The sequence below is a fragment of the Meriones unguiculatus genome, chromosome 3, assembly GCF_030254825.1.
Source record: "Meriones unguiculatus strain TT.TT164.6M chromosome 3, Bangor_MerUng_6.1, whole genome shotgun sequence".
NCBI lineage: Eukaryota > Metazoa > Chordata > Mammalia > Rodentia > Muridae > Meriones > Meriones unguiculatus.
In genome coordinates, this window is record NC_083351.1 from 104,502,205 (window position 1) to 104,515,095 (window position 12,891).

Below are 12,891 nucleotides of genomic sequence, written 5' to 3' on the forward strand. Positions count from 1 at the left end.
TGCTAAAGAAGCTTACCTCCAGGTTTTATTTTTGAGGCTTAGTTTCTGCCGCTCATAACAGCAAGAGCCATGCTCACAGGCTGATGCTTGCTTCCTCAGATCTTAGGTTCTGTTTATCGTTATCGGGACCTACTTATTGGTGACAGCATTTTCACTCCACTGGTTTCTCTTGTCTGGTGGCAGGGAGCACAGAATGACCTTCTCAGGGCTCATTATCCCCAGGCCAGTATATAGGTGGCTTGGGTGGCTGGATTCTGTTTATTTGTGTACAGACCCTTGTGCTGTTTCTTGTGTATCAGCAGCTTCTAAGGCTGATGGATTAGTGTGTTCTACTTAGCACAGCAAAGGGCCAGGTAGCAATCCAATTTTAATTTTCCGCTTGCTAAGTTAAATGGGGGCATTTGATCATTCTTGAAATTCAGTGGAGGCAATGAACAATCTTCACTGTTTGGTTATAGCCACTTACTTTTGGGACCTCCATTCTGACAAAACAGAATGAAAAAGACTTCCATTTATTCAGAGTAGTTCTGTTCTGCTGAGAATCCCTTTGATGGGATTCTCAGTTTTTCACACGACTATGTGGCAGTTACTCTTGCCACATCCATGTGTCTATGAAAATAGCCTTAAATAATGTGTGTTTGCCTGTGTTTGTATTCTCTTACTATTCTTCATTTTCCTTTTAAACATAGAAAATACTAGTGCTTTGTTGAAAAAAAAAATTGGGAAAGCATTCTAGGATTTTATGCATTTAAAAGTGTTGCTATTTATGTTGAAAAATAAAATAATGAAAGCTTAGGGACCTCAAGCCTACTCCCCCACCCCCCACTGGAAGAGTTATTGACTCCCCAAATAAGGTTTTATACATTTTGTCATAATTGTATTTTCTGACATTATGCAAATAATGCCAAGGGGGACTAAGAAAATTTGATATTCTTATGAAAAAGAATTTTTACCAATGGGCTAAATTAGTGTGGAGTTCATTTACAGATCTTAGGAGGAAAAGCCTCACCCTTGTGGAAGATGTCATTTAGCTGGAGAGCTGAAGCAAGAATGTGTTAAACTTTGCTGCCTGAAAGAGGGGGAGGAAGGGAGTAAAGAATTAATATCCATTTTTCTATGTGTTTCTGATTAATGAAATTTTAAAATATTAAGCTCTAACTGCAGCATGGGCATTTGCTTCACGGAAGCGTGTCTGAGGGCCGCCCGAGGCACAGCTGCTTCTGTGTTAGGCTGGTGAGTAGCCAGGGCTGATTTTTCCTTACACTGATGACAGGCCCTCAGGCTGCTTCTCGGGATGAATGATTATGGTGGCACATTCCCTGACCTCCACACATGGACTTACCTGATGTTGTGAGTTGCTTCCTACTGGAAAATGTCAGGTGACCCTTATTGGCAATGCTTTGGTAGATTAACAGAAGGCCAGTGTCAGCTTCCTACAGAGATGACAGAGGACCGATGCTCCTTTAAAACTTAAGCTTCTGATTATTTATCTACCATTTTCAAGAATTATGCTTAATCTTAAATTTTAAAAAGTTTGTGTGTGTGTGTGTGTGTGTGTGTGTGTGTGTGTGTGTGTGTATTCTCAATCATATACATGTGAAATTGCCTATGGAAGCCAAAGAGATATTGGATTCTCAGGAGCTGATGTTACAGCAGTTGTGAGCTACCAGATGTGGGTGCTGGGAACTGAACTCTGTAGAGCAGAATGTAGTTTTCATTGTTGAACCATCTCTCCATCCCCACTGTTTAACTTTAAATGTTAAGAAAACTGTGGAAAAGTGGAGCTGGCTTTTTGTAGTGATTATCTTCAGACTGTTGACTCACCTGCTTTTTTTTTCACCTCTGACTTCATCAGCATTGCTTTCTGGGAGCACAGGCTGACTCTCAGTTTAAAGGTCTGGATTGCTTAGTAAACAAATAGTTTCCTGAGTTCTTGAGATCTATAGCAGAGGGCTTGCAGACACCATACAGTAGTTCTGGGCTGTCATAGGTGGGATGGGAAGAAAGGGAAGGTAATATATTGGTGCCTGGTTTTGTTGTGTGCATATTTTTGTGTCAACTAGAGTCTGACCACTAATACGTGGCTAATGGTACAGGCTTGGTCCCTCATTAGGAAACATCAATTCTGCTGTACAGTGTGTGGTGATATAAATTGAGGACATGGTGTACAGTGAAGAGAAGGACATTCTTCCTGCTTTTAATTGGATGGAGGGTCCTAGTGGTGGTTTAAGCTGTAAGTAGACATAAGGACAATCATCAAGATGGCCTTGCTTTTGTACTGGACAGTGGCGAAGGCTGTAGAGGGAGCGGCTCTCAGGTCACACTAAATAGCTTCTTGAAATTGCTGCCTCTAAGCTTTGGAAGGGGAGCAGGAAGTATTAAGACCCACTCTGGGGCTATGGCCTGGCCCGTAAGACAGAAGTGGCCTGGGGGTGGTCTTACGCTCCCAGCCAGTGTGCCGTGCCTGCTTCAATATGGCTCGTCATAGGATGTGTTTCATGAAATTTGGTAAATCCACAAGAAAAAGCCTGCTTTTAAACTTTGATGTAGAAGTTTTGGGTGTAGATTAGGCTAACCTCAGACATGTAGTCTCCCCACCTTCACCTCCCAAGTGCAAATATTGCAGAATGCATTATAACTTTTAAGTCCCCCAAGGGATGTTCTCCTGCAAACACTGTATCTAAGACGTGTGCTGACAACAGAGTCCTCCCTGACAACTGATATAGGCTTTTCTTTTTTTTTTTACAGCCCGTTATATTTCTTGTGATACTTTAAGTTCCCAATTCCCTGACACTATTAGGGTTTTAGGTCCAAGTATAGAAAACTGGGCACTTTCCAGCATAATCTGCCTGCCATCGTTGCAAGACAAAACATGTTTCCTTCCAGTCCTGTTGCTCTTCTTGTTCTATTCTCTGAATCCATTCTCATCCATTCAAGTGCCCCAACCTAAGAAGAATGGCCTTAGACTGAAAACAGTGAAACTCACATCTAATGTGCAGATTGAATGGGGCACACCAACCAGCCTTGAGCTGGGTCAGTGCTCTGGGTTAGGTCTTGATATCTCCCAGAAAGCCTGTTGAGATTTGACCTTCACAGAGCACATAGAATGGGGATGTGGCTTTAAAGGTGACAGCTCAACACATCAGCCTTGTTCTTGCTCTGGAGTAAAATGAAGTTATTAGTTCAGCTAGCTGTTCTTTAAACATGGCCAAGTCAGCTATTGCTCTCAGGCAGCACAAGTGTGATGGTTGCTTTGTAAATGTGGGTCATCAGGCTAATTACCTAATTACTTGCATAGTTCTAGTTATTAGGGGTCTGCAAGTTTGTTTTTTAATTTGTTCCTTTATTTATTTGTTTGCCATCCTTTTTCCTTCCTTCCTTTCTGCTTCCTTCCTTCCTTCTTGCCTGACTTCTTTTTTGTTATAACGCAGGAAGCTGTTTGATCTGGTTGTTAGCAATTTAGACCACAAGTTTGTGAGGATATACCATTTTGTCACAGAGAACTGAGCTCATTGTTAGCCATGGAGCTGAGGAACAGCTTTGATCTTTGGCAAAATCTGTGAGTCCACAGAATTCTGATCAGCTGTGCTCTGTTAACTGGTATTTCCTGGTATGGAAGATCTTGCTTCCCTTTCTAGAGAACCCACATGAAGCCTGAGCTGTCCATCAACTACATCTGTGTAGGGTGCCTAGGTTCAGTCTATGCAAAGCCCTTGGTTGATGCTTTAGTCTCTACAAGCACCTCTGGGCCCTTGTTAGCTGGCTCTGTCAGTTTTCTTGTGGAGCTCCTGTCACTTACAGGTCCTTCTGTCCTTCCTCCCTCTTTTCCACAAGACTCCCTATGCTTTGCCCAATGTTGGGCTGTGAATCTCAGCATCTGTTTTGATGTGCTGCAGGATGGAGTCTCTCAGAGGACAGCTATGCTAGACTCCTGTCTGTGAGCATAACAATATATATTAAAAGAAAGTGATTTTTTAATCTTTCACTTGAGGCATGTGGCATGAGTCTACTTAAAAAGAATTTGTAGTGATAGTCTCCTGGACCTAAATCCATCTGCTTATTTATATAGTTAGTGGTTTCTTACATTTTCAGTGCCCAAATTAGGACAGTATGGAATAGTCTTGATTTGAATATGCTGAGGAATGTGGCTTTGTTTATTCTCTCTCTTATGTTGTGCTCTGTCTGCTTCTTAAACAAAGTTACTGTGATTCACTAAAGAAGGGAAAAATCATGCTTTTAATTCAAGATGGTCTCTTTTGTCCTCAGATACTGTTTCACTATTCAATGAATTTTGTGTTTGTATGTATATTCTGCAAGTGCAAATGTATGTGGGTGTACATGTATGTAAGTATGTGTGTAGTAGTCAGAAATCAAGATTACCTGGCTTCCTTAGTTGCCTTGCACCTTATATTTTGGCACAAGCTGTCCTAATGGACCTGGAGCTCCCTGATTCAGGAAGGTTGGCTGCCTAGCAAGCTCCAGGTGTTCTCCAGGCTTAGTCACCCCTTCCACACTATGGGCTTACGGGTGTTACTCTGCACTCAGATCCAGATCAGGTATTTATACATGGGTGGCAACAGCTTACCAACTGAGCTATTGTCCTAGCTCCATATCACAAACAGTCTCTATTGCTGAGGCCCCTCTCTCAGGCGCATACAAGTGCTTTTGTGAGCGTGACTGCATTTAAAGCTTCTCTGCTGTCATATATCTCTTGCCAAATAGCTCTGATGCTTATATTGGAAAGATGAGCAAGGGAACTCAAAAGGTAAGTGTGGATTGAAATCATATAAACCAGTAAGTGATAAGGGTGGGCTATGAGCCCAGAATTCTAAGATTAATTATATACGTTTGTTTTGTAATTGTTAAAACTTCTCTTTACTCAGTTTTTAAAATGTATTTTATTTTATGTGCATTGGTGTTTTGCTTGTATGTATGTCTGTGTGAGGGAATCAAATTCTCTGGAACTGGAGTTACAGAGAGTTGTGAGCTGCCATGTTGGTGCTGGGGATTGAACCCAGGTCCTCTGGAAAAGCTGAACCATCTCTCCAACCCCTTGGTCAGTTTTTAACTTGTGATAGTTGTATATAGTAGTAGACATTACTGTGACCCTCTCATAATCTGCATATTTTCTTTAGAGTACCTTCCCTAAAGGCCACTCTTTCTTAGTCTCTCCACTTTATTTCTCTCCCAGGTCCCCTTACTCTTCTATAGTAGTCCATGAAAATTTATGAGAATTGTTTATAATGTTTTATCAAATAGTAATTTGAAATTATATGTGAGAAGTTATCTGCCCAATGTCACCTTATAATTTTTTCTTCATTACCAATATTATATACAGAAACCCTTTCATGAGCCATATGTCTGGAAGATAAGATTTGTTATTCCAAGTTGTTTTAATGCTGAACTGTTGAGAGTAAGTTTGCAAGTGACAATTACCACACCTTGAGCAGATTGTACCAGAGTCTAACTACTGGGAATTGATATTGAAGTTATCCATGGCATACAATTGTAAACTATGTTGTAAAAGATATATTAAACAATCAATTAGCATGTTTTAGCATGTTTTTACTTTAACTGAACCCTTCGGGTTATTGTTTCTGTTTCTGTCTCTTTCTCTCTGTGTGTGTGTCTTTCTGTTTATTTGTATGTATGTCTCTCTCTCTCTCTCTGTGTCTTTCTGTTTATTTGTATGTATGTCTCTCTCTCTCTGTGTGTGTCTTTCTGTTTATTTGTATGTATGTCTCTCTCTCTGTGTGGTGTGGTATATATTTGTGACTATGTAGATGCACGCAGCCCACTGTGATTGTGTTCACAGGTGGTGGTCAGAGAAAGACAGTGTCTTCTCTATCACTCACTGCCTTATCACCTTAAAGCAGGGTGATGTGATATCTCTCACTGAATCGGAAGGTTGATGACTGGGCTAGGCCCTATAGCCAGTGAGCTTGGAGGATCCACTTACTTGCCCTATAGCCAGTGAGCTTGGAGGATCCACTTACTTTCCCTATTGCTAGCATTACAGGCATGCATCGCTATGACCAACATTTTACGCAAGGATTCAAACTCAGGTCTTCATGATTACACTTCATTCTCCACGGTTTCTCATTCTCTAGTTGGAAATTTCCTCAAGGAGCAGATACTGATTTCAGAGCACAAACTTTGAAACCGTTCTCATTTGAATATTACTAAGCCTAAAAACCAAGTGAAATTAAAGCATTAAGTGTATAACATAAAATATTCAAGTCAGAAAGATAAAAAGTAGGGAGATAGAGGAAGATAATGGCATTTAATGTCCTTAGAGTATTACTAGTTCAAATATGACATCAGTTCAAGCATGAAGGTTGGGGGGAGTTTAGAGTTTAGAGTTTGGATGCAGACTTTGGAAATTTCATTAGCTGCAAAAGGAGGAGATGGCTGATTCTTACATAGATTTGTTTTTACCTTTAAAATTAAATTTTGAACTTAACCATCTCTGAAAGTGTCAGGGTCACATAGGAAATCTTTGCAAGGCTTTAGCTGATGAGACTTAATGTGTTTTGCTAATTTAATTAGTTCACTGCTACATGACGGGGTTGCTCTTACAGCTTAAGCTGCTGCCTAATTATAGTTTAGGTAGATCTGAAACACTTCACAAATTACCTCTGGGGATTTGAGTATGTAATAGAGTCAGTGTGTCCAATTTAATAAAGACAAGATGTCTAATTTGCATCAAGGATTACTCTAAGCTGTGCAAAACTCATCAATTTGTGATCTACAGAATTGGTATGTAAGCTTAGAAGTAAAACACTAAATGCCCATAATTCAAACTAGTGCAATTTCATCAAGGAATTATCTTCAAAAATGGCTACCATATACTACTCTCCAAGGGAAATTAGTCATCCCTTACTCTTCTTCCTCATCTTTCCATCTTAAAGTAATATTTAACAGAGAAGTCTATCATCTCTCAGTGCCTTTATATAGATTTTGGAGAGGGGATGTTTGGGATTTGATATTTTAATACCACTTCTAAAATAATCTTAGTTTATCCTTTACTAAAAAAAAAAAGAGCACTCAATAAGCAGTCATTTTGTTTCAGACATGAACATTATTATTCATTTAAATACCACTAAACACAATGAAGGCTTTGTTTATTCTTAGGATTTCTTAGCAGTTTCTTCATAATTAAATGGGGATTTATTAAAGAGTGTGGTGTAAATTAAAATACCTTTGATTGGCACTTGCGGTGTCAGAAAAAGGTGGCAGCCATGGGTACCACAGGTGACACACAGGCAATTCTTCCCTAAAATGTATTTTCTTCTCCCTGAAGAATCTTTAAAAATCATTTTGGATTTGACTTACTCATTTAGACAGAGCATGTACTCTGTAGCATCCCAGAGTCCCCGCCCCCTTTCACCTAACTCTTAAGCAAGTTTCTGTTGCTATATTCTTTGATTCTTGATGGAATCTAATCTACTGGCAGGAGCAGAGCCCAGATAACACTTGACTGTACAGTTAACTAGTAACTCAGGGTGGAGCAGGAGTGTGTCTCATCAGGTGGTCTTAGCACAAGGTACTCAGGAGAAGAGACAGGTTTGACCTGGTGGAGAGATGAGACTGGAACTTGGATTTTGCTGTGTGTGTAGAAGGTGAAATAGTGAAAGGTGAAATAGTGATGATGTCACGTGCTATATGAGGGTGTTACAACTTAGATAAATCCAACTGGGTCCATCAAGGTAGAAGGGGGGAACTTGAAGGTAGAACATTTCTCTCCTGACAAGATTGAGAGGGCTCATAGCAGCTGCCCATCTTTGCATGAGACTCTCCATGGAATTCATCTGATTGGTGAGATAAGTGACCATTAACAGTAACAGTTCTAGCACTGTATGAAAGCAGATGCTGAGAATCATAACCAAACTTTTACAGGATATCTTATGAAAGAAGGGGGAAGTAGTAAGACCTGGAGAGGACAGGAGTGCCACAAGGAGAACAACAGAACCAAAATATTTGGGCCCAGGGGTCTTTTCTGAGACTGATACTCCAACCAAGGACCATTCATAGATTTAAACTAGAACCCCTGCTCAGATGTAGCCCATGGCAGCTCAGTATCCAAGTGGGTGCCCTAGTAAGGGAAACAGGGACTGTCTCTGACATGAACTCAGTGGCTGGCTCTTTGAAAACCCCCTCCCCAAGAGCAAGGAGCAGCCTTGCCAGGCCACAGAGGAGGACAGTGTAGCCAGTCCTGATGAAACCTGATAAGCCAGGGTCAGATGGAAGGGGAGGAGGACCTCCCCTATCAGAGGACTTAGACAGGGGCATGGCAGGAGATGTGGGAGGGAGGCTGAGTTTGGAAGGGAATGAGGGAGGGGGCTACAGCTGAGATACAAAGTGAATAAACTGTAATTAATATAAAAAATAAAAATTTAATTAAGAAAACAATATCAGTTCTATTTCACTCTCACTCCCCCACCTTCCTTTATGTTTTAACAGGAAAAACCGACTTCTCCAGAAAAGAGAAGACAGTGGGGCTTGGTGGGGAGGGTGTCATTATCTTAGTACAAATAACCTGATTTTGAAAATATTTGACCTTTACAGCTGTGCGCAGTGTGACCTTAAGATTCAGATTAACACGCCTGTTTATTTCCGCTGCCTGAAGATAGCTTCCTGAGGATACACTCACTTCCTTGGGAAGTTTCTAACATCCCATGCTGTTAGACTGACTAACAAATAAGGAGATAAAATGCACTACAGTTGTAAGGGTGTTCGTTTATATTCAAGATACTTACAGACTTAAAATGGGCACAGCCTAGGGGAAATGCCTTGCATATAGGTTAGGGGTTATTTGTGATTTGGCTATCATTGAAGAACTGATACGGAGTGAGCACTGTGGGAACTATGGAGCTGTATGGTAAAGGATTAGAAGCATTACCAAGATCTTTCTGTGTACCTGGTGCTGCCTCCACAGGTGGATTTTCTGGTGCAGTAAGGGACATTTATTTGTTCTCAGTAACTGTGTTGAGTATGCGACTTCTTATAACCCAGCTGAAAAAAAAATCTCCATTTCTCTACACAGAAGAGATTTTTGTAGTGTGAATGATGGAGCTATCCATGAGGGGAGAGTAGTACATGCGCTGGGAGAAGAGACGATGATGGACCCAGGGATTTTTATTTACCCCCAACATCATCAGGGCAGCGATTGCTTTCCGACGTCTCTGAAAGTCTTTCATCAAGCCCGTTAAACTCACTGAACTTCTGGTGGAGTGGATTTCCTGTAGCAGTCAGCAAGGGGCACATTTTGAGGCTGCTTGCTCTCTGTCTTGGTCAACACTGACTGTCACAGATACAGCTAACGCTGCTCTAGACAGTCCATCAGCCAACAATTCCTCACAAGCACAGGGTGCACACAGCCCTTCTCTTAGGCTTAGCTTCTGCTGTATGGGACAGTGACTTCCATCACTTATGCTGCTCTGTGCAATTTATGTTAAATCTGTGCAATTTATATTGGATTTTCCCTTTGAATGTAGTTTTGCATTAATATCATTTTAGTTATTTGCTACTGTTCTCATTATAATGCTTTTTTTATAATGCTATGGAAAACCTTTAATGTTTCTCTCCTGTCATCTTTTTTCTCTGCTGTAAAATTACCATTGTATTCTAGGCCAGCTTGCACATCTCCCTTACTCCTTCTTCTCCTGCTTCTTCTCTCTTCCTCCTCATCCCTCCTCATCCTACCTCCTCTTTCCGCCTCCCCTTCTCACCCCTCGTCATCCCTCTTCTTCCTTCCTCCTCTCCCTCCCTATCCCTATTACCTCTTTTTCTTACTCCTGTTCCCACTCTTTTCTCCACCTCCCTCCTTCTCTTCCTTCCATCATCACTCCTCTTCCTCACTCTTCTATCTATGATGCAGTCATGCAGGTAGCTGATTCTTAATAATAGAGAAATTTATCTGCAACATAAGCCAAGAATCAAGTACAGGGTACTGTCTGCTATAGCTATAACAATGCTATAGCTAAAACGTTTTACAAGATATCCGTTGCATATTGATTTTGTCAATTTATAATGCTGGACATTACAAAACTTTTGTGACACTTATATCCTTACATTAAGTGGTTTCACTGGTCACAAAGCCGTACTGCTGCGCTGCTAAATATCTGATTTCAATATGGATGTGCTTCCTCAGATCAGCTTGCAAAGGTGTCCCTGTGTGATCCCCCATGGTTGTGACAGCAACAGGTCACTGTACAAACCAGATATCCACTGCTAGGTTTCCTGTAAGATTTTAATTGTTTCCTTTACATTTGTCTGTGGTTCGTTGATTTTTTTTATTTTTAAGAAAGAAATAAGTCGTACTCATATTTGGAGACCCAGCCCAAAAGCTACCAGAGTATTTGACAACCATAAGCATTTGGCAGATGTCAATGGAATCAATGGCTGTGTTATTTTTAGCTATAGTAAGAATGGCCCTACTGAGTTGACATTGTAAAAAATTACCATGAGGGCTATAACTTCAGAAGCTATACAGAAATGGAGATGGTATTTTAGCAGCAGAATTGAGTCTCAGAAAAACATGTTGATTTTCTGCTTATAAATAAGTTTTAGGTCCATTTTGGGGATAATTGCAAATGATTTGCATTTCATGTGAAGGAAACAAACATGCTCTATAAACAGAACAGACATGTTGAGAGGAAGATAGAGGAGAAGATATTGCCAATTTCTATTTGTATTAATTTCACAAAGTGCAGTTAGGGCACCTGGTAACATTGCTCTACTAATAACTGGTTACTATCAGGTGAGACATAGACTCTCGGATTCTAAGTTTGTTCGGTCCTCCTCTCCTGATTTTAGGGCCATAGGAAATATGTTCTTTCACCCTTACCATTTTAAATTTATTAAATCTTTAAATCTATTTTAATCTAAGAATATCGAATTTTTCATCTAGTCATATTTCAAAGTATCAGTTAGAGCCTTGCAGCTCCTTACTCACAGAATGAGAGAGATAACTTTCATTTCATTGACACAGAGTGCGGGTAACTTGACCAGTAAGTGAATGATCTCAGAGTTTTTAGATTCTCCGTTCATTGTAAAGAAACTATCCTCAAAAGGAAGATATTTTATGTTCCTCTTTGCCTGTGTTTTTTCAAATAATGAATTATCTTACAACTCACTTGATCTCAGATTATCTTTCCCAAACTATGTTCTATTTCCTAGAAAGTGGGATAATCTGAAGTTTAGATGCTACATTTTTTTGTTCTAGTATTTTTTTATTTACTTTTTCTTGATATTAAGACTGGGTAGGACAGCTATTTTTAAAGGAGTTAATTCTATCTCAGAGATTTACAAAGGTCTAAATTCTGTTCAGTGGATGGATGTATATTAAACATAAAATAGGTTGAATCATTTGATAAAAACAAAACAAAACAAAAACTGTGAAACAAAGATGTCGAGATTCCTTTACTCCCATTAAAGTGGGATTAGCCTTGCTTCTCAGCACATAGCCATGCTGTGTAACTGGTTGGAAGCAGGTCCTGCCAGCCCAGCTTTGGAGCTTTGGGACTCCAGTGTATTTGAAATCTGGTTCAAATCTACACCCACTGCTGCTACAATTCAGCCTGCTGCACCAGAATCTTCCTCAACAGAATGGTTATTTACAATGGAGAGTCCTCATTCTCTCCCTGAAGCTTTTGCCAGTGCTGCTGTGTGCCTGTTCCTGGTCTTTCTAGGCCACGTAGGACTTGCAAATGTCACGAACCAGGCTCCTGGTTTCAAGGCCTAAGCCATCCTCACTGTCCAAATATTCGATGCATTCTTCAGCCATATCATCACAGTCTTGACTCCTGAGGTTTGGCCCTAAAAATCTTATCAAAATAATTAAGAAAAGAATTTGCTTCAAAAGGGTTGGAGCCTCAGAGGGGTCTCCTGGCAGCCCTTCTTCCTTGTGAGTTATGCTTTGGACTTGAAGGCTGTTGTCCCTCTGAGACTTGAGACCATCATAGTTCTGCTATTCCTCCTCCCTGTAAGTAGCCTGTGCTCCCCTTCTGCCAGCATCATTCTGTAGCAGCTGGCCCGGCTGGGCTGCTGAGTGGTCTACTCACTGGTCATCATTCTCTGGAAGAAGGTCAGCTTCTTCTTCTGTAAGCTTTCCACATCAAATGGTTACAGTTGCTTCCTCTGAGCTCCTAATAAGTGAACTTTCTGGCTGGTGTATCAGGAGTTGGAAGTGGTTCTTTGTCACTCGACTTTCTTTTACCTAGAAGAACCTTCTCTCATTCCCTTCAAAGCAATCACCCCTTTTCTGACTTTCAAGGGAGCTGGCCCCAAGTGACAAACTAGTAACAAAGGATTTCCTGGAGTGAGAAAAATGTGGGCTACATTTGTAGCACAAAATCTTAAATCCATGAGCAAATTTCACGCCCAATTCGTGGGCATGGTCCTGGGGATATGATGGAGGTGGCAACCCGTATCCACTCTGCTGGTCTGCCATAAATCTCTTTTGTACCAGCTGTGCATATGACATTTAGTGAAAGTGAGAGATGCTAGAATTCATGTTCAGGGGAAAAACCATCTTGAAAATGGGACCATTGGGTCACTGAAGTCATATACGTAGAAGTCTGGGACTGCTGCAGCCACTGGACTGGGTCACTATATGAGCGCTGCCACTGCGCCAGCTGGAAGGAAGCAGTATTCTCACTGAAGAGATGCTTCAGATTTTCCTTTCTTTCTGTCTTTCTTTTTTCCTGGTCTCCTCTGATACATCTGTTAGCAGCAGAGGGTGCAGGTTCTAAAGGCCTGTGCTGATAGTTTCACTCAAAGCTTGTTGGATTCTTGGGTTGTTACCAGGATATTCTTTCACATTTCCTTGGCATGAGAATAATGCACAACTCCCCACTGAAGTGCATCTGTTAAACCTCATCAAAGAAA

General features: G+C 40.8%; 1 protein-coding gene across 1 annotated transcript in view; it reads left to right on the plus strand.

Moving 5' to 3' along the window:
• The window catches only part of Fbxl7 (F-box and leucine rich repeat protein 7), a 379,632-nt gene that overhangs the window by 118,430 nt on the left and 248,311 nt on the right, over positions 1–12,891 (plus strand). The gene's annotated exons all lie outside the window — the stretch shown is intronic.